At 44.0% G+C, this 19,560-nt stretch overlaps 1 long non-coding RNA gene across 1 annotated transcript in view; it reads left to right on the forward strand.

Moving 5' to 3' along the window:
* The first annotated feature begins 396 nt into the window (after window positions 1-396).
* The window catches only part of LOC309539003, a 90,795-nt gene continuing 71,631 nt past the window's right edge, over window positions 397-19,560 (forward strand). Inside the window, exons 1-2 of the long non-coding RNA XR_014222596.1 lie at window positions 397-505; window positions 2,452-2,538. This is a non-coding gene — a long non-coding RNA (uncharacterized lncRNA). The remainder of the gene's footprint in view (window positions 506-2,451; window positions 2,539-19,560) is intronic.

Consider the following 19,560-nt stretch of genomic DNA (forward strand, 5'->3'; position numbering starts at 1 on the left):
TTGTGTCTACTCTGAGTAGGAGTGGCACTGAATGCAACCTAGTGAGTGAGATTCAGCTAAAGTTGCCTGCAGCTGCTAACCATATGGTTAAATGGCTATTATATGGTTTGTGACATTTTGAATTCTCCCCGGTGTGCACACATCTTTGTTTCACAGCCCTCTATCTTTGGATTATTGCAGAGCTTATATGCAATATTTCCTCCTTGCACTTTATGTTGGCAAACATAGAGGAACTGGCACCAAGTGGTCTATGGTCACTTCAAACCAAGTTGGGGTCAAAATCTTACACACATGTATTTTCACAAGTCCCATTGAGCTCAGTGAGGTTTGCTAAGTAAACATGCACAAGACTGCACTGTGTGTTGCAAGGTTTCATATTTCCCTTCCATGGGCATATGGCGATTGCCATGCTGGGCCAGGCATATTGTCTAGCCTATCAGCTTGCTTCCAACAGCGATGAGCATTGGATAGCTCTGGCTTCAAAGAAGATGAAAGAAATTAAGCAGTAGGTGGGACAATCCACTCCAGCTGAAGGTTTCATTCTAATCCTTTGGATGTAAGTGTATTGATTCAAAGAGTGAAGTGGTTGTTTGGTATAATTTCTCCCAAACCTTTCAAAATGGTTTCCAATACCGGGTGTGTTTTTTTTTTTGGGGGGGGTCTACTTTAGCCCTTTGAGTATCAGTTCAATCTCTTTCAATCCTCCCAAAATGGTAGCCTTGTTGACAATTAATGTGAGGCAATAACAATGCTCTCTACAATTTTGAGGGTATGCCAGCACCGGCCTGCAACCTTTTTTCCTCCAACCCTAAAACTAAGCTCTGGCCTTCGTTTTCTAACTCTGAATTGAGGAAAGGCCTCACCCATTTGATGTTTGACGCAGAGCTTTTGCTTTCTTAACAGACCAGTACCTTCCCATTGTTCTCTTAATGGCTCATCACATTTCCTTTGTTTTCTTCATGGCTCATCTCCCAGGTGATCTCCTGAACATGGGAAGCTGGGTCCAGGGTTTAGAAGTCCCCCCAAACCTTGATTAAATTCTGAAACCTACTCAACCCAGGAATTTAGCGGAGTCTGGCACCTACAAACTCCCTGGCCGGGGAAGGTGGGGTACAAATTAAAATTCATTTATTATTATTAATAATACTAACAACACCAGTCCATAACAACCCCAAAAATCTGTTCCCTTGTGGCTAGAACTTTCCTTTTTAGGAGAACAGTGAGGAAAGGGCTTTGATTTGTTCTGGAGAAGGGGGAAAACTAGGTGCTCCAGATTACATTTCTGATGGGAAATGACTGCTCGTGAATGAGAGCAGAGAAAACAGGACCTGTCTAAAATGAGAGCAGGGTTTCCACTTCTGTTTTGTTGCCAGTATAGAAGGGGGAAAACCCCCACAAGATTTCCAGAGCTGTGCTAATGTTCTTTCTCAAGCCACATCCCTGAAAAATTATTAAGGGCAACAAGCTATATTTTTGACAAAGTGTCCAAGGTAACTATTAGAGAGCTCCTGATACACATGTACCATATTTCTCGCCTGTCTAGCACACACTAATTTACCCACCTGTTCTAGCCTCTATCGGCTGCACAAATTAGATTGTCTCAGGGGAGGTTGTGCAGCCGATTGGTTCAGCCTTGCTACCAAGGCAACCATTTTCTCCCCGCTATATGATTTAGACACTGCTTTACAACTCAGGTTCGGCTGGCAAACAAAGAAGAAGCAGAGTGGGGAAAGACATTGGTTATATGTTTGAACACAGAGGCGGTCTGTATTTAATGAATATTCACAGTGGAATTTTATTCGGTAAAAGTGGAGAAACTGCATTTCCTATATGTGAGGGAAAGAACACCTCTCCACACAATCAATTCTTTACAATATAGCAGCTATATAGATAGGCTAATGAAAGATGAATGAAACATTAGGACTATCCCCTCCCCCCCAACCCAAAAAAGTGAAGGAATCTTAAAGGGAAACAAATTAATATATTCATTGCCTTACATTTTTGTGCAATGAGGATTACATGCACAGTTGTCTTGATCAAAGTCATTTGTGTAGAAAAGAAACCTTCATTTGAGAAAAACCCACATGTTGCAAGCAAATATGCCTTTGTCGCATTTATCCTGTCTTTTCAGGACACGGGGACAGGAATAGTGTGTTCCACTCTGAAAATTAGATTCCTGAATCCAAATATTTAGTGGTGTACTTAAGATTTATATGTCAACGTTTCAGAACTCTGGAGGCTTCCAGCTCTTGGCTTTAGGTTCCTCTCCTCTTTCTAATTTCACCTTCGCCTCTCTGGCCATCTCCTGTACTCCAGATTTCTCTGGATAAGTCCGCTCTGATTTCCAACCCCCCTTCTTGAACACTCTCTGATCCCTTGGTCTTGCTGCCTATTACTTCCAATGGCTCTCCTGCCCTAACTCATAGCTGTCAACCTTCCCCCTTTTTGCAGGAAATTCCCTTATTCCAGCGCCATTTCCTGCTGCTTCCTGCTGCTATCCCAGATTGTTAGATATCCTGTAGACTGTCCCCAGGACAGGTGAGGCTGCTGATCCCTTATTTTCAAATCTGAAAGTTGACAACTATGCCCTAACTGCTCTCTCTTAACATCTGAGCAGATTATCCAATGACAACTGGAGACCACTGCTGGCCTCTCTCTGTGTGTCATTAGAGTCACTTGCAGTCCTGTTTACATTAAATTATTCGGATATTTTTTAATTATAGTTAGGATAATCCATTCAATTCAAGGAAGGGTATTTAGCAGTGGCCCTAAAGCCACCTTCTTCAAAAAGGAAAGCATCATTTTCATTTGTAATTTCCACTAATACTCATGGAACTTTCCATGCTGAACTGGTCTCTGCTGGTTGGCATGGTGGCATTGACAAGCTTTGCATTGCAATTTATTTTGCATCTTTACTCATGTCTCCAGTTACTTTTAGGTCAATGTAGAATTTATATGTAGTGTGGTGAGAAGCAATTTGTTTCCCCCAATTTTACGGTACTTGAGCTTTGTACGTATATAGTTAGCAAACATAATATCCATTACTGTAGACTGCTTGTCTGCTTCTTCCTACAGCTAGTCCCTATGGGTCTATTTACTGAACATGCCCAGCACCAAAAATAGAACAATCTCTCTTGATATATCATCTGGCAAAAAGAGAAAACCGGGATGAGTAGTTATGAGCCTCTTCAATTGCCATTATGGGGAACTATGAGGTAGGAAGAGAGGAATCCAGAAACAATGCAATGGGGAACTTGGCATACACTTTATGTGATGCCTTCACTAAGAGGGGAAGCGGGGGCAAAAAATATCTAGTTTATATATTGCAGAAGAACCAAGTGTTCAAAGATTTTCCTGGATCGAACTACTTTGGTCTGTAGATTGGCAGTTGTGTATTCAAATGCTATATCATGGAAAGCTTCTCTATATGTAGAAAATGAACAGGTTGTATTAAATGGCTTGGATTAACCTTCTCTTTGTCACATGATTTTTCTAGCTGCAAGGAATTGTATTTTTTTTATAGAGGAACATTCAACGTCAAACCCATAGCTGTAGCCTGAGGTGCAATAGCTCAGGATAAGTTTTAACACTTAATGCCAATGGAATTAAAAACAGAGGGTCATATATTAGGGCTTTTTAATGGAGCAACACATGTCTCTAGTTGTTGATTCTTTGAGGATGGACCAGGAGGCGTTGGTCATTTCAGATTCATGTAGGTGGCACCAGAGAGAGGTGAAGAGGAACAACTGACAAGTAGCTCACTCTGTTTCAGGGGTGGGGAACCTGAAGAGCCAGTGTGGTGTAGTGGTTAAGAGCAGCAGACTTGTAATCTGGTGAACTGGGCTCGCGTCTCCGCTCCTCCACATGCAGCTGCTGGGTGACCTTGGGCTAGTCACATTTCTCTGAAGTCTCTCAGCCCCACTCACCTCACAGAGTGTTTGTTGTGGGGGAGGAAGGGAAAGGAGAATGTTAACTGCTTTGAGACTCCTTTGGGTAGTGATAAAGTGGGATATCAAATCCAAACTCCACAATTCCTGACCATTGGCCATGTTGTGTGGGGCTGACTGGAGCTAGAGTCCAAGAAACACCCCTGCTCAGTCTCCATTTCTGAGCTGCTGTGATCGCTTGAAGAAACAGGGCCAATCCTACCATTAGGCAGAATGAAGAAGTAGAGGAAGCTGTCCCCAGTGCTGAAGTAAGAACCAAATAAGTCAGCTTCTGTATGTGGAATCGGGGAGAGATGCCAACTTGTCCTTTTGCCTCAGGGAGCAGTATGTGAAGGGAATGCACTTTTCTTCCAAAAAATAACTGAATTATAAAAAAGGAATTTAAAGAAGACTGCAACCCTAAGCAGACCAACTGATAACTAGCTGAGATTACTGCATTGCAGAGAGTTGGCTAGATGACTCAATGGAGCCCTTCAAACCCAACAATTCTATGGTACCCAATGATAAGATCATTTTGGTGTGAGGTGAGGATATTCATAGCAAGAGTAATAAAAAGAAATTGTTACTTAGGGGAATTGAATTGAATTCTAAATTATATTCTGGAAATGTGGGAGATTACAAGCGGGGGGGGGATATGGATGTACCGTGCTATATTAGAAGGAAAAAAAAACTTGTTTTGATGAATTGGAAGAGCCACAAAAAGATTCCATTGAGCACATGGATTGATAATATGGACAGATTAGCTACATACGAACGAATTGCATGTCAACGCAAATTAAGAATGGATAAATATGAAGAAATCTGGAAGGAATATTTAAGCGATAAGGCGGATAGTGGTAGGAAGTAGGGGGAGGAGAGAGAGGTGGGGAAATATTGTTAAAAAGGTGTAGTCATAGGTATAACAGTGTATTCAAATCTGAATTGTCAAATTGTGTTATTAGTGTTATTATGGTTTTTGTTGTATGTGTCTTTCGTGGTTGTTGTTTGTATTGAAAAAATGATTAAATATTTTTTTAAAAAAAACAATTCTATGATTCACATCAGAGAAAATGTGTTTAGGAAAAGAGTGTAATAAACTCCATCTCCACCTCCACCTCCCCACCAATCTAAGGCAAGCTTCAACCTCCCCAAAAGACTTTCCCCCATGTCTGTCTGTTTGTCTATCTTGCACATTTAGTATAGAGCTGGGGGGGGATATGAAAAGAAGTGTGAGTAAGCTTCTTACTGCTACATCTTGCAGAACTCGCAAGACTATTTCTAATGTTGACCCTTCACAGCGCGAAGGAGACCGCCATTGCCGTTCGCGCCGCCTCCGGAAGTCCATTATAAATTATATTATTCTATGGGCTCTTACAGTTTTTGCATTTTGCACTTAAACATTATTTTTCAGCTGCTTTCCATGGTGAAGCCAAAAACAATGAAATACTGATTCATGCATCAAATTACACGGTCAGCAAAGTAGTGTGTGATGCAGGTGGAACTCGTAGGCTGCATTATTAATATCTCTAGACTAATGTACTCAAGGGAGCCATATATAAAGTTGTGCTTCTACATCATGTTACAGCACAGGCTAATACTTTTTTCAACTCCAGCCTGAAAACGCCTTCAGAATGCCTGCATATTTGTCTTACCTTCCTTCAGGTATCTTCATACACATATCTGTTCATTAAGTTATCTACTACTGTGGAGAGGGCTTGCTTATCAGCTGAGAGGGGAGCTGTCTCTGGTACCAAGTTAGTCTCTGTTTATAAAAAGGTAAAGGACCCCTGACAGTTAAGTCCAGTCACGAACGACTCTGGGGTTGTGGTGCTCATCTCGCTTTACTGGCTGAGGGAGCCGGCGTTTGTCCGCAGACAGTTTTTCTGGGTCATGTGGCCAGCATGACTAAGCTGCTTCTGGAGAAACCAGAGCAACACACAGAAATGCCATTTACCTTCCCACCGGAGCGGTACCTATTTATCTACTTGCACTTTGACGTGCTTTCGAACTGCTAGGTTGGCAGGAGCAGGGACCGAGCAACAGGAGCTCACCCCGTTGCGGGGATTCGAACCGCTGAACTTCTGATCGGTAAGCCCTAGGCTCTGTGGTTTAACCCACAGCGCCACCCGCGTCCCACTGGGTGAGTAATAGCTGCATATTTATTGTGATGTATAAACAGAGATGCGGGTGGCGCTGTGGTCTAAACCACTGAGCCTAGGGCTTGCTGATCAGAAGGTCGGCAGTTTGATTCCCCAGGATGGGGTGAGCTCCTGTTGCTCGATTCCAGCTCCTGCCAACCTAGCAGTCTGAAAGCACGTCAAAGTGCAAGTAGATAAATAGGTACTGCTCCAGCGGGAAGGTAAACGGCGTTTCCGTGCACTGCTCTGGTTCACCAGAAGCGGCTTAGTCATGCTGGCCACATGACCCGGAAGCTGTACACTGGCTCCCTCGGCCAATAAAGTGAGATGAGCGCCGCAACCCCAGAGTCGGTCACGACTGGACCTAATGGTCAGGGGTCCCTTTACCTTTACTTTTATTACTCACCCATTGTCACCAGACAATTTCCTTAAGGTAGTGTTTTGAGCACGTTGCTTTTCTTTCCCCCAGCTCTCAGCATGAGGAAATGATTTCCTGGGGAAATGATTTATGCATGCCCACATGCACATATGCATCCCAGTCTTGTTGTTACTACAAGGTGGAATATGTTTGCACAAGTATTATATTGGATAGCACCCATAACAGCTATGCAACACAACTCCAAACACCTGTGGAACTTTGAAGTACCACTAGGGTTGCCATACATCTGGATTTTCCTGGACAAGTCCTGGATTCCAATGCCAGAATTAATATCCGGGGAGAATCAGTGAAAGCTCAACAACTTTCTCCAAAAAAGCTCAACTCATGCCCATGTAGCCTTAAGAAAAACAGAAACCCATAATGAACACCTCCATTTATTGAATGGGAATGGTATATTGCACTGATGAACCTAGTATAAACGTAGCAGTCAAAACCGTACAGCAGGGAATCAGTTTGTGATCTGTTTAGGCCCATTCAAATGATTGTCAGCTCATAGTTAAGATTTTACCTTTGCTTTCACTAACTGCATTGTTTAGCCGAGTAATACAGCAATATACTTTGGAAACACTTGAATTCTTATATATCCATAAGGTACCCACTATGAGAGATAGTGTGGACAGAGTGCTGGGATTAGACCCAGAAGATCTGAATTCAAATCTTCCTTCAGCTATGAAAATTACTAGGTGACCTGAGATCAATCATCTCTCATATCCTCACATTGCAGGTGTATAATTGATGAAGGGCACTTGCCTGAAAGCATATGTAAATATGTGTGCATGGGAGATCTGGGAAATCATAGCCCTTGTGTGCAGGCTTCCTGTGCATTTTCCGTCAGAAGTCACACATGACAATGCACACTATGACAACAATTGGTGGGAAAAATTTGGAACCATATCTTTCCTGTAATGTCATAATGAGCCTTAGTTTTGCTTCAGAATGATGTTTCCTCCACTATAATACTCCACTTCTGAATGTCAGCTAAGAGGACTCAGAAGTGGGGAGTGTGTTGTTGCACTCAGGTCATGCTTTGGAGACGCGGGTGGCGCTGTGTTCTAAACCACTGAGCCTCTTGGACTTACCGACCGGAAGGTCGGCAGTTCAAATTCCTGCAACGGGGTGAGCTCCTGTTGCTCGGTCCCAGCTCCTGCCAACCTAGCAGTTCGAAAGCACGCCAGCGCAATTAGATAAATAGGTACCGCTGTGGCAGGAAGGTAAACAGTGTTTCTGTACACTCTGGTTTCCATCACAGTGTTCCATTGCACCAGAAGCGGCCGCATGTTGGCCACATGATCCGAAAAGCTGTCTGTGGATAAACGCCGGCTCCCTCTGTGTGAAAGCGAGATGAGCACCACACCATAGCTGTCAACCTTCCCTTTTTTGGGTGGGAAATTCCCTTATTCCAGCGCCATTTCCCGCTGCTTCCCGCTGCTATCCCGGATTGTTAGATATCCCGTAGACTGTCTCCAGGACAGGTGAGGCTCCTGATCCCTTATTTTCAAATCTGAAAGTTGACAGCTATGCGCCACACCCCATAGTTGCCTTTGACTGGACTTAACCGTCCAAATTCCTTTACCTTTACCTTTTACCTAACATTTCAGTTTGAAAGTGTAAACGTATGTGATGTTTAAATGCTTCCTTAAGGGAAAAACCAATAATACAAAACTCATTTCTGTATTGTAAGCGAGATAAGTGCCACAACCCCATAGTCTCCTTTGACTGGATTTAACCATCCAGGGGCCCTTTACCTTTTTTACCTTTACCATGCTATGAAGTTTCCCATAGGCATCTGGTTGGACAAGATGTTGGACTCGAGGAGCCTTTGGCGTGATCCAGGAGGCTTTTTAATGACCTTGTGTTCTTAAGACTTGAATTCAAGAGGATTTCTTTCTATAGGGCAGAAGCTCAGAGCAAACACAGCAGTAAGCCTGATAGGAGCCCAGCAACCCTGGTTATGTTATCTTTGAGAAGCTGTTATGAATGAATGTATTTGTGCAGTTGTTCTGGTGTTAAGCACCCATCTCATTCTCTGTGTAAATGGCAGTTTGCAGGACATGAATATAAAACAGTATAAAACAGATACAGTTAATCATGTTCATATATAAAACATGATACAGTTAATCATGTTCATGCCCGCTATGGTTTCATTATTTTTAAACAAAGAAACAAGGTTTCTTGCCTGTTCAATACCTTGCGATAGCATTTTGGTCTGTGTGGAAATCTGCTCTCTTAAGTTCTTCAGAAGCAATATGTATGCTAACCTGTCAACCACACTTTTGTTCATTGAACACAGTTGCTAGGGAAACCAGCTCCTTTATATGTGCTCAAGGTAGCCATCTTTTCCTACTCTGTCTCAGGGAATTGTAGCCAGATTCGCAGCCCCGAATTCAAGACCATATACTGCAGCTTGCTTAACCCTTAAGTTGGCGAGAAATACGCTACAAGACCTGGCCTGTCAAACTTAAGTGGTGCCCGCAGCTAGGATATCTCTCTCGGCACAACCATTGTTAGCTCAACTGCTAGCAGCAGAGCTGAGCTCTATGCTCTCTGTGCACAAAGATACACTGCATCTCTGTCTCTATCAGTAGAGGCTAGGCCACCCTCTGTCAGGGGAGAGGAATATGCTTTGCTCCTCCCGCAACACTGTCCCCCGATGCAGTGTTTTTATTCATAGGAGCAAAGGGCAACCATTCTGCTAAATGGGATGCACTCAGGTGGAGGGATATGTCAATTGCAGTTTCTCTTGGTTTCCCATTTTTCCAGTCTCAACATCAATTCCCCACATCAGTTTGTGCAATTTTTTTAAGCTTTCATGAAAATTCTTCAGCATTTATCGTGGATTTTCTTCTCTCTCTCTCTCTAAATTTTTTTTATTCAAAATTAAAACAAGACATATTATCAAAAAACATATCATCCTTGTCCCCCCCTCCCAGTTTTCCTCCCTCCCCCCCGACTTTCCTCAGTTCCAGTCTTTGGTTTCTTTGAGACTCCTGTTTTCTGCATGTTTCGAAGTTGTATAGATCCTCAAACTATTTAGCTGATTATTATCAATAAAAAGTTTGTGGATGTTTATTCAAAACCTGCCAAGGAGTCCAGTTCACTTTGTTGCGTCTTCAAATACTTTGTGAAAGGTTCCCATTCATCCTTAAAGTCACAGTTATCCTTGTCCCGAAGCTTATATGTCAGTTTTGCCAGTTCTGCATAGTCCATCAATTTTTCTTGCCATGATTCTGTAGTTGGGGTTTCTTCAGTCTTCCATCCGTGTGCTATCAGAACTCTCGCGGCCGTTGTCGCATACATGAAGATTTTTTTTCCGCTTTTTTGGCAGGTCTTTCCCTACAATCCCCAACAAAAATGCCTCGGGTTTTTTTTTAACAAATGTGAAATGGAACATTTTCTTCAATTCACTGTATATCATTTCCCAACATTTTAAAATTACATTACAATCCCACCACATATGATAAAATGTCCCTTCCTTTTCCTTACACTTCCAACATATATTTGAACTAGTTTTGTACATTTTCCCTAACTGCCTGGTGTTGTGTACCATCTATACATCATCTTCATGTAATTCTCCATGGATTTTCTTCTCAATGCACACATTTTTGCAAAGCAGATTTCCCCGACGTAATGCATTTTTGTATTTTTTAAAAATACTCATATATGCATTTCTATGCACACTTATCCTAGTATGTGCATTTTAAAACCTACCACATGGTTAGAACACAGCATTACCACATCAGTAGACGGGTGAATTTTGAAGGAGGACTGTATTTTGGTTCATGTATGAATTAAGTAAGTGGACATTTAAATGTATACTAAGTTGAATTCCTCCACTGTGAAGGACATAACTTTTCTCCCATTTGACTGCGTTCTAGCTTGCAGACCATTAAGTCTTTCTCACAGAAGTCAATAGGAATCTTTCAAAACCAAGCTAGACCATTGCCATGAGTTCTGTTTTTCGGTCACACTAGAGCAGAGATGGGAGCCTTCCTTTTTATGTCAGGTTCCACATACCTTTGGGATTAATCTGTCAGGACCACACATCTAGGGCAGATGTGTCCTGTTTTCCGCTGCCACCACTGTTGCCACCCCTTGCACTGCCCGGCCTGCCACCAGTGAGATCTCACCCAAAAATCAAATTAAATCTTGTGTACTCCGATGCTGCTGCTGCCTCAGGGGCTTCTGCTGCCTGAAGCAATGGTCTCACCGCACCTAATGGTTGAGCTGCATCAATGGTTGAGCCGGATCAGGGATACGGGTGGTGCTGTGGGTTAAACCACAGAGCCTAGGACTTGCTGATCAGAAGGTCAGCGGTTCGAATCCCCACGACGGGGTGAGCTACCGTTGCTCGGTCCCTTCTCCTGCCAACCTAGCAGTTCGAAAGCACGTCAGTGCAAGTAGATAAATAGGTACCACTGTGGCAGGAAGGTAAATAGTGTTTCCGAGTGCTGCTCTGGTTTGCCAGAAGCGGCTTAGTCATGCTGGTCACATGACCTGGAAGCAGTACGCCGGCTCCCTTGGCCAGTAAAGCGAGATGAGCGCCGCAACCCCAGAGTCGGTCACGACTGCTCAGGGTTCCCTTTACTTTTACCTTTAAGTCAGCAGTGTGATGGGGCAGAGGCCAAAAGCCTGTTATAGGTGGAGCCAAAACAAAAAATGAGTGGCACCATTCATTTCCTTCTGTCTTCCCCTTTTCTCTCTCCCTCTCTCTGCTTCTCTCTCTTGCTGCTTGATTTCTGTATTGATCGGGGAGGGAAAGGCTCAACTTTTTCCTCTTTTCAGCAAGACACAAAGCAGTCACCCGCTCTGTTCCTCCTCCAGTAACTTGCTTGGCTGCAGCAGGACAGGTTTGAGAGATGCGGGGCAAGGAAGTGAGGCAGGAATGTGCAGTGGACCAGATAAGGTCTGGGGGTTGGTAGACTTCCTCACCCCTCAGAGTTTGACGGGACCAAGGAAATTCCCAATTTGTTATTTGATCTTGGCTGCCATGTTCTCTCCTCCTTCAAGCAGTGAATTTGAGCAGGATCCCTTTAGGTAAGCCAGCTCCACACCCAAAGGAAACACAATGCGTTTATTATCTGCATAGCAGTGAGGTGATTGGCAGGCGTGCTTTGTTGTCTCTGCAAAGCATCCTTACAAAAGCAACTGTGCCTGCTGAACTTCTTCCTTGCCACACAAGCTGTTTAAAAACCTAGGAGATGGCTTCCCTCAGCAGGTCAGGGTATTCGCTGTTGCTGGGGTGGCGGCAGCGACAAGGTGGCATGTATGACATCGTATCAAATATAAGTGGAGAGAGCGAGAGCCAAATCCGTTGTCTGAGCACAAGGACAGAGATGTGCAGGCACATCCCGAAAAATCATCTTTCTCCTTCACAGCTAGGAGTTAATGAGGGAATTGTCTGGATTTCTAATGAAAGAGATCGCACTGAGAAGGGGAACAGCACTGTGGATGTATTTATTTATTTTTGGTCACCAACCATATGCTGGGGGACAAGAGCAGCAAAGAAAAGGCTGCTGAACGAGAGTGTTGATTTTTCATGTCACAAGGATGCGTGCTCTTCAATTTAATCCAATACAGTCACTTCTGGCTAATCTTGAGGTCCCAGAGCCATCTGTTATGTTGCACCAGATTCCATCTCCTGAGAGGAGGGGCTTGGGGGTCCCTGGAGATGCTTCATCTCCCATGAACTCGCATGTCAAGCCAGAATGACATCATATTTTTTTTGCAGAAGCTTGTTTTGGGGGTGGGGAAGCATCTGTCCCACCCTTTGCGTTGCCTTCTCTGTATTGCTCTGGGATTTGATCAGCCCAAGGCAAGCAGCTCCTCTCCCCTCTTACTGAGGAACTACAATCCCAATCCTTTCCAATAGCAGTCATGCAACAACACAGAGAAGCATATTGATTGACATTAAGGAGTCATTTTATTTCTTATTAACTGTTTCCCTTTCTGGGTGGAGATGCCCAAAGTGGGAGACAAAGCATATAAAGAAGGACACAGCAAACACACACACACACACACACACAGCGACAGCAATCAGCCATGGTTAAAATTTCACTCAGAACATTGAAAACTCAGCACAAAAAATAGCATACTAACACCATCAAAATAATGCAGAGAGGCCAAACTAAAACACCTCCCTACGCAGACCAAAATAGGTAAAGGTAAACGACCCCTGGATGATTAAGTCCAGCCGAAGGAGACTATGGGATTGGGGCGCTCATCTCGCTTTCAGGCTAAGGGAGCCGGCGTTTGTCCACAGAAAGTTTTCTGGGTCATGTGGCCAACATGTCTAAATCGCTTCTGGCACAACGGAACACTTGACGGAAACCAGAGCGTACGGAAACTCCATTTACCTTCCGGCCTCAGTGGTACCTATTTATCTACTTGCACTGGCTCCTGCTAGGTTGGCAGGAGCTGGGGCAGGGCAATGGGAGCTCACCCCATCATGGGGATTCAAACTGCTGACCTTCTGATCAGCAAGCCCAAGAGGCTCAGTGGTTTAGACCACAGCGCCACCCGCATCCCCCAACAGTAACAACCATAGGAGGTAGGTTAGGCTGGAAGGCAGTGGCGTAGCATGGGGGGTGCCAGGGGTGCCGGCTGCACCGGGCGCAACATCTGGGGGGCGCGCTCGCTGCCTCCGGAGTCGCCGAAGAGCCTCCGGCGCAGGCTGTAGCAGAGCCCCATGTCTCGTGGAACCGGCGAGCTGTGCGCGCGCCCGGGCTGAAGGCGTCCGGCAGGCAGCGGCTCTCAGCCCCGCGTGTCAGGGCCGCGGAGGACGCGCCAGGCAGCCCCTCCTCACAGCCCCACCTCTGCCGCTGCTGCAGCAGCTGCTGGGCCATGTTGCATTTTCCTCGCCTCTCTGCCCCCCTCCTCCTCCGGGCAAGCGGCGTGGTTTGGGCGGCAGCGCCAGCGGCAACTCGCCTCAGATCGGCAGGTTAGGGGTTAGGGGGGGGCGCAAATTACTTGCCTTGCCCCGGGTGCTGACAACTCATGCTACGCCGCTGCTGGGAGGCAGTGACTGGCCCAAGCTGCGCTTCATGGCTGAGTGGGGATTTGAATCCTGGCCTCCCAAGGCTTATTCTGACATTCTAACCACTACACCTCACTGGGTGTCAGGTTGAAGCCATAGTGTGTGGGTAGCCTTGGAGCCCAGTACAGCCATATCTGGTGCCACCTGGGAAATTATTATAAGAAAGGAAGAGCAGACAGCAGAATATTACCATGAAATATGTATTCTACAACCTTAAGAGTCTGATTTAGACCACAACGCCACCCGCGTCCCCTACACCAAAATAACCCATAAGCAGCAAGAGAATCGAAAGCTTTTCGGAAAAGCCGAAAAGAAAATTGTAACACAGAGGGCAGTGAGGCACATAGAAGCTCATCAGATGATCTCAGCGGGTGGGCAAATTTATGCGGGCAGAGGTGTCCTGGTCTTGCGCTTTTTAGAGCCTGAAAGAAGATAAGCTGCACTCTGAATTGGGCTCAAAAACACACAGGAAGTGCTTCTTCTAAACCTGAAGCTGCTAAATGGGCTGTGTCAGATGTGTTCATGGGCAGCTACCCTAATGATAGTGTTCATCCTGCCCGACTTGTTACCTAAGCTTGAATTCAGCCCAGCAGCTATGTATGGTGGTCCAGCAGGGGCTTGACAGATGTCCTACAAGGACTGTAGAGAGTGGGGAGGAAGGTTGTCGCACGCCCGACAGCTCGCAGTAGAAAGCTGATAGGTTTCATTTGCTTTAGCTGGTTGTGAGTTATCCAGCCCTGATTCCAGGCGTTCCTGCACATTTGAGGCAGCTTGTATTCAGAGTATGCTCCCCCCTGAAATTCTTGCAGTTGGTTTCCCCTTCGCGAACATGAAAACCTTGCCTTATTTGGCACTCTCACCTGATTCTGACACAGAGGTGGCTGAGCAATCTCTGTAGCCAGATGGTCACTGTTTGCTTACATTACCAGGCTCTCTTTCTCCCTTCCCTTCGGCTGGGAGATATTCAGTCACCGATCCTTCTTCAGATTTGCCACTCTCAAAATCTGCATGCATTATCTCAGCCTTCCTCACATTGGCTACACACAAGGTACCCCCCCTTCATGTTGAGTTTTCCCACCATCACATTTCCTACAATCTGTAATGCAAGTGTACTACACAGTGTACTATCTTGAGGTAAATGTGCAGAAGGGTGCATTTGTGTATATCTCTCTGTGTGGGTGAGCATTTCCCAGATTAAAAAGGATTAAAGCCCAAAGGCATAGCAGGTGGCTGTACTTATCAATTTCTGAAAAAGATACACCATATTTGCAGGTGTATTTTAAGAGTAACCAATTATAATTATCTATACAGTGGTACCTCGGGTTACATACGCTTCAGGTTACAGACTCCACTAACCCAGAAATATTACCTCGGGTTAAGAACTTTGCTTCAGGATGAGAAAAGAATTCGTGCTCTGGCAGTGCAGTGGCAGCAGGAGGCCCCATTAGCTAAAGTGGTACCTCAGGTTAAGAACAGTTTCAGGTTAAGAACGGACCTCCTGAACAAATTAAGTACTTAACCTGACGTATCACTGTATCTGTATCTATCTATATCTGTGCCATTCTGAAGATTGCATACGCACATGGCCCCCTTGTTGTGGGCTCATTTCAAGGGGTTTGGGGGATGGAGCAGCCTTTGGGATTCACCATATTGTGTCTATAATTAGATGCTCCAGATTTCTTTCTCCGCTTTGTTTTCGCCTGCAGGAGTCCAAGGCAGAAGGCAAAAGCTAATTTTAGCTCTAGCATGAAGAAGACAGAGCAAAATAGGCTGAAGTGGAAACTCAAACATGCTGAAGATGTATGAAATTCTGTATATGGCGGTGGTGATTCTTCCTATTCTGGCTTTGTGCATTCTGGCACCTCACCTAAACGCTCAACACATGACAAAATGCAATTGAATGACAGAGTAGACTCACTGTGTGTTGCATCTGAGGTGATATGAAATGTCTGTGGTGTTGGGTCTCTCATAGCCCACCAAGTGTTGAACATGTATGTGTGTTACGTTTGTCTGATGCCTGTGAATCCCAAACCACATAGAACACATTTTATTACCACCCTAGAACTGACCTCTTGTTCTACATTTACTTTTGATACACTACTAATCTAGTAAAGTGCACAACTGATCAATGAGGACAGCTAGAAGAACTGTGAATAAATGCAGCCTTCTTTACTAGTGAAATTCTTTCCATGACGTGACCTTGAGGCTGTATGCATTGCCCTGTTTCCTTACCATTGAGTGAAAACAATCAGATATCCTGGTTTGCATGTCAGGCTAAGCCAAACCATGGTTCACTTCTGATGTGTGAGTGAGTGGGCTTTCATATAGGAGATTGTGGCTGCTTTGCTCCTCCCCAGTCATTCTGCTCCTGTGCCACCATGAGCTAAGTCATGGCTTGGTAAAGCTTGTTGTCAGAACGCAGGCTCATGGTTTAACTTTCCTGGACAAACCGCAAGCCATCAGTTGTTGTATAAACTTTGGTTATAGCTCATTGTTGGTCGGGAGAGAAGTAAGCCATGAACCTGGGTGTAGATGACACACTAAGTCAAGCCATGGCTTAGTTCAGTGCTGCACAGGAGCCAAGTGACCAGGGAGAAAAGGAAAAAACAGCTGTGATCTCCTCTCTCGGAGCCAACATATCCACTTCATACTATGTCATAGGTTTGGCTTAGTGTGGTGTGATCCAGGCCAATATATAGGTGTTCAACTGAATGTGCTTACAATCTCACTTCAGATCTTCTAACTCAATGTGCAAATGTCTTTTTTTAAATGATCTTTATTAGTTTTCAATTACAATCCAATAATAGCCTCATTAGAACAATACGTACCAATTTATAATACAATTATTAATAGCAATAGTTCAAGTACCAAATTATATAATTTAGGTAAGGTGGCCCCCCCATGTGCTAGAATTGACGGCTTATTTCCTTTATTCCTGCAATAATATTTGCAATGTTTCTGCAATATTAATAACTTCTATTCGTGTTGACACATTAAATGATTTCTAAAACTACAAGTGAGGAACTCAAGCTATTGTCAGGAGTTCAGCCTACACTCAGGTAGGACCCTGGCAGAGACAGATGCCCAACTGGCATGTTCCCTCCCTCCTGGTCGATCATTCGGGAGCTTCATAAGCGTTTTTCAGCCCGAACATCACAGCGACCGATGCCAACCGACACCGACACACTTAGGGATCCGCAGAGTTTGCGCAACTTGCGTGACAACCCTCAGCAACTCAGCATTTTGGCTAATCTACTTTATTTACATATAAACACACACAGAGCACTACAACATGGCTCCCTCTCTCTCTAGCATCAGACAGCAAAGAGAAAAAGAACAAAGGACAATAGACCCACTTCACGGAACACAGTAACACAAACATCCTGTCTCCGTCACATCCCACTCTGTGGAGTCCAAACATATACCATCATGTGAAAGACAAAAATCCCAAGACTGCAATCATAGATCAGGAATTCTAACAGCTATATCCTTGTTCTTCCTGTGTGTGGCAATTATTCTGTCCGTGGTGTTTCTTCCTGCCCTTGTAAGATGTTACATCTTTCTTTTCCCCGGTTGTTGCTGTTATCCGCCAGTGTGCAAATGTTTAGGACCGAGGTGTCAAGATTGGCATGCAAAAGCCTTTGCTCCCTCTGTGGATAGATGTGTGTCAACGTATGGTCAAATCACCCTCAATGTTCACCCACTGAGATCCTCTAACTGATGATTCCGTCTATTAATTTTTTTAATACTGCCTTTCACGACAAGGAGCGCTCTCAATGCTGTTTTCAAATACAGTGGTACCTCAGGTTAAAGACGCTTCAGGTTACAGACGCTTCAGGTTACAGACTCCGCTAACCCAGAAATATTACCTTGGGTTAAGAACTTAGCTTCAGGTTGAGAACAGAAATTGTGCAGCAGCGGCACGGCGGCAGTGGGAGGCCCCATTAGCTAAAGTGGTGCTTCAGGTTAAGAACAGTTTCAGGTTAAGAACGGACCTCCAGAACGAATTAAGTTCTTAACCCAAGGTACCACTGTATATTCTGTGTAATGAGTTAGCTAATTCTAAAGTAAACCCACATAAAATACTACCCTGAAGCTCTCTGAAACTTGCAGAAAGGTGCTCTACAATATTTGGGGCCTGCACAATTTCATCCTCGGCCAGAAGGGATGATGGGAGATGGAGTTGAGAGGTACCTGGGGGCCAGAGATTCCTGATTCCTTTTGTACATCAAGCCAGTCAGAGCAGGCAGCGCTGCCCTGAATAGGCTACTAGTCTGTGACTCATCAAAAGGCATATGTTCAAGAAACATCCTCTGCCTTTCTCACTAATCCTACTTGTATGGAAGTTGGTTATAGCTTTTCAACAGTGTACAAGAGGTAGTGTATTCATGCTGAAAGGCAAGATGTTCATTATTGCGTCACATGGTCCAGAACCTAGAAACTGGGGATATGCCCCAGTGCACCTGTTAGCAAATAACACTTAAATGTTCCAATACATTATAGCTAACACTTGATAGGGCATTTGCAAAATGCTTTAGAAAGATCAATTTACCTTTGCAGCAGCTCTGCAGAACAAGGCAAGCTTGCTGGAATGACTATTATGAGATGCTAACCGTTAATTGTATTATCTTCAGGGAATAGTTATGCTTGTTTATCCAGAAGCAATAATTGTGGCTGCTAATACCTGGAAAACGAGAATGATTTTCATCTCCTACTTCAGTGGAAAATGACAGCCGGTTAATCATATTAAACAGGAGCTTTCTATGTTCGACTTGCCTTCGGAGGTAGAGCAAGAGGTGAACATGATATCAGGGCAGGCTACAGGCATTTTTAAGAGAAGTTTAAAATAAAGCAATGCAGCCAGAGCAGATAAGCAATGAATGACAGACCCAGTCAAACTCAGCTCTGGCTTAACTGATTTGCGGATAAAGATGATTGGAAGGTCGGTGGTTCGAATCCCCATGACGGAGTGAGCCCCCGTTGCTCTGTCCCAGCCTCTGCCAACCTAGCCGTTCAAAAGCATGCCAGTGCAAGTAGATAAATAGGTACCGCTGTGGCGGGAAAGTAAACAGCTTTTCCATGCGCTCTGATTTTTGTCACGGTGTCCCATTGCACCAGAAGTGGTTTAGTCATGCTGGCTACATGACCCAGAAAGCTGTCTGTGGACAAACGCCAGCTCCCTCGGCCTGAAAGCGAGATGAGCGCCGCACCCCATAGTCATCTTTGACCGGACTTAACCATCCGAATTCCTTTACCTTTTACTTAGTATTTCAGACTGAAGGTGTAAATGTATGTGATTTTTAAATGCTTCATTAAGGGAAAAACCAATAAAACAAAACTCATTTCTGTATTGTATCAGAGTTTTGGCATAATTTTCACCAAAATGTCCTACATGCAGGATTTTATTCCTATTGTTAATAATAATAATTATTATTAACATGACGGAGTATTTAAAAATAGAACTTGCCATCTGTAACTGTGGACTTCCAAATCCTATAATGTATTTTGTACTGTATAGAATATATTTACTGTGATTTCCTAATACCTAAACACCTAGTAGGATCTTGCCTGATTATTAATATTTTGAATGATAGCTGATAGAAAAAGCACACACCCTCATTAGTAGTTCTCGATGCTATAGAAAACAATCACATCTTTTATTTCCCCATCTTGCTTTCACTCTAGAGGAAACCTTTATTGGTTCCCTACCTAATGAAATGTTTTAATTGCCTTAGGGAAAAATATTAGTCAAGAAAAAAAAAGAACTCTGATTCCTGTAATAGAAAAAAGTCAATGCCTAAATCTAAAACATGAATTCGTAACAGAAATTTCAATTTCTGTTATGTTTTGATCTAAAAAAAGAGCAAATGAAAATAGTGCCTTTGATCTCTAACAGAACAGTAGTAACATGAAAAAAATAACAAACCTAACAGGGTATTTAAATTTAATAAGAAACTATTTGTGTAGAGTATACTTTCGCTGTAATTTAAATTGCTGCTGCTGATGTATTCATCTTACTAATTA

This window comes from Podarcis vaucheri, assembly GCF_965113315.1.
Source record: "Podarcis vaucheri genome assembly, chromosome: 8".
Taxonomy (NCBI): Eukaryota; Metazoa; Chordata; class Lepidosauria; order Squamata; family Lacertidae; genus Podarcis; species Podarcis vaucheri.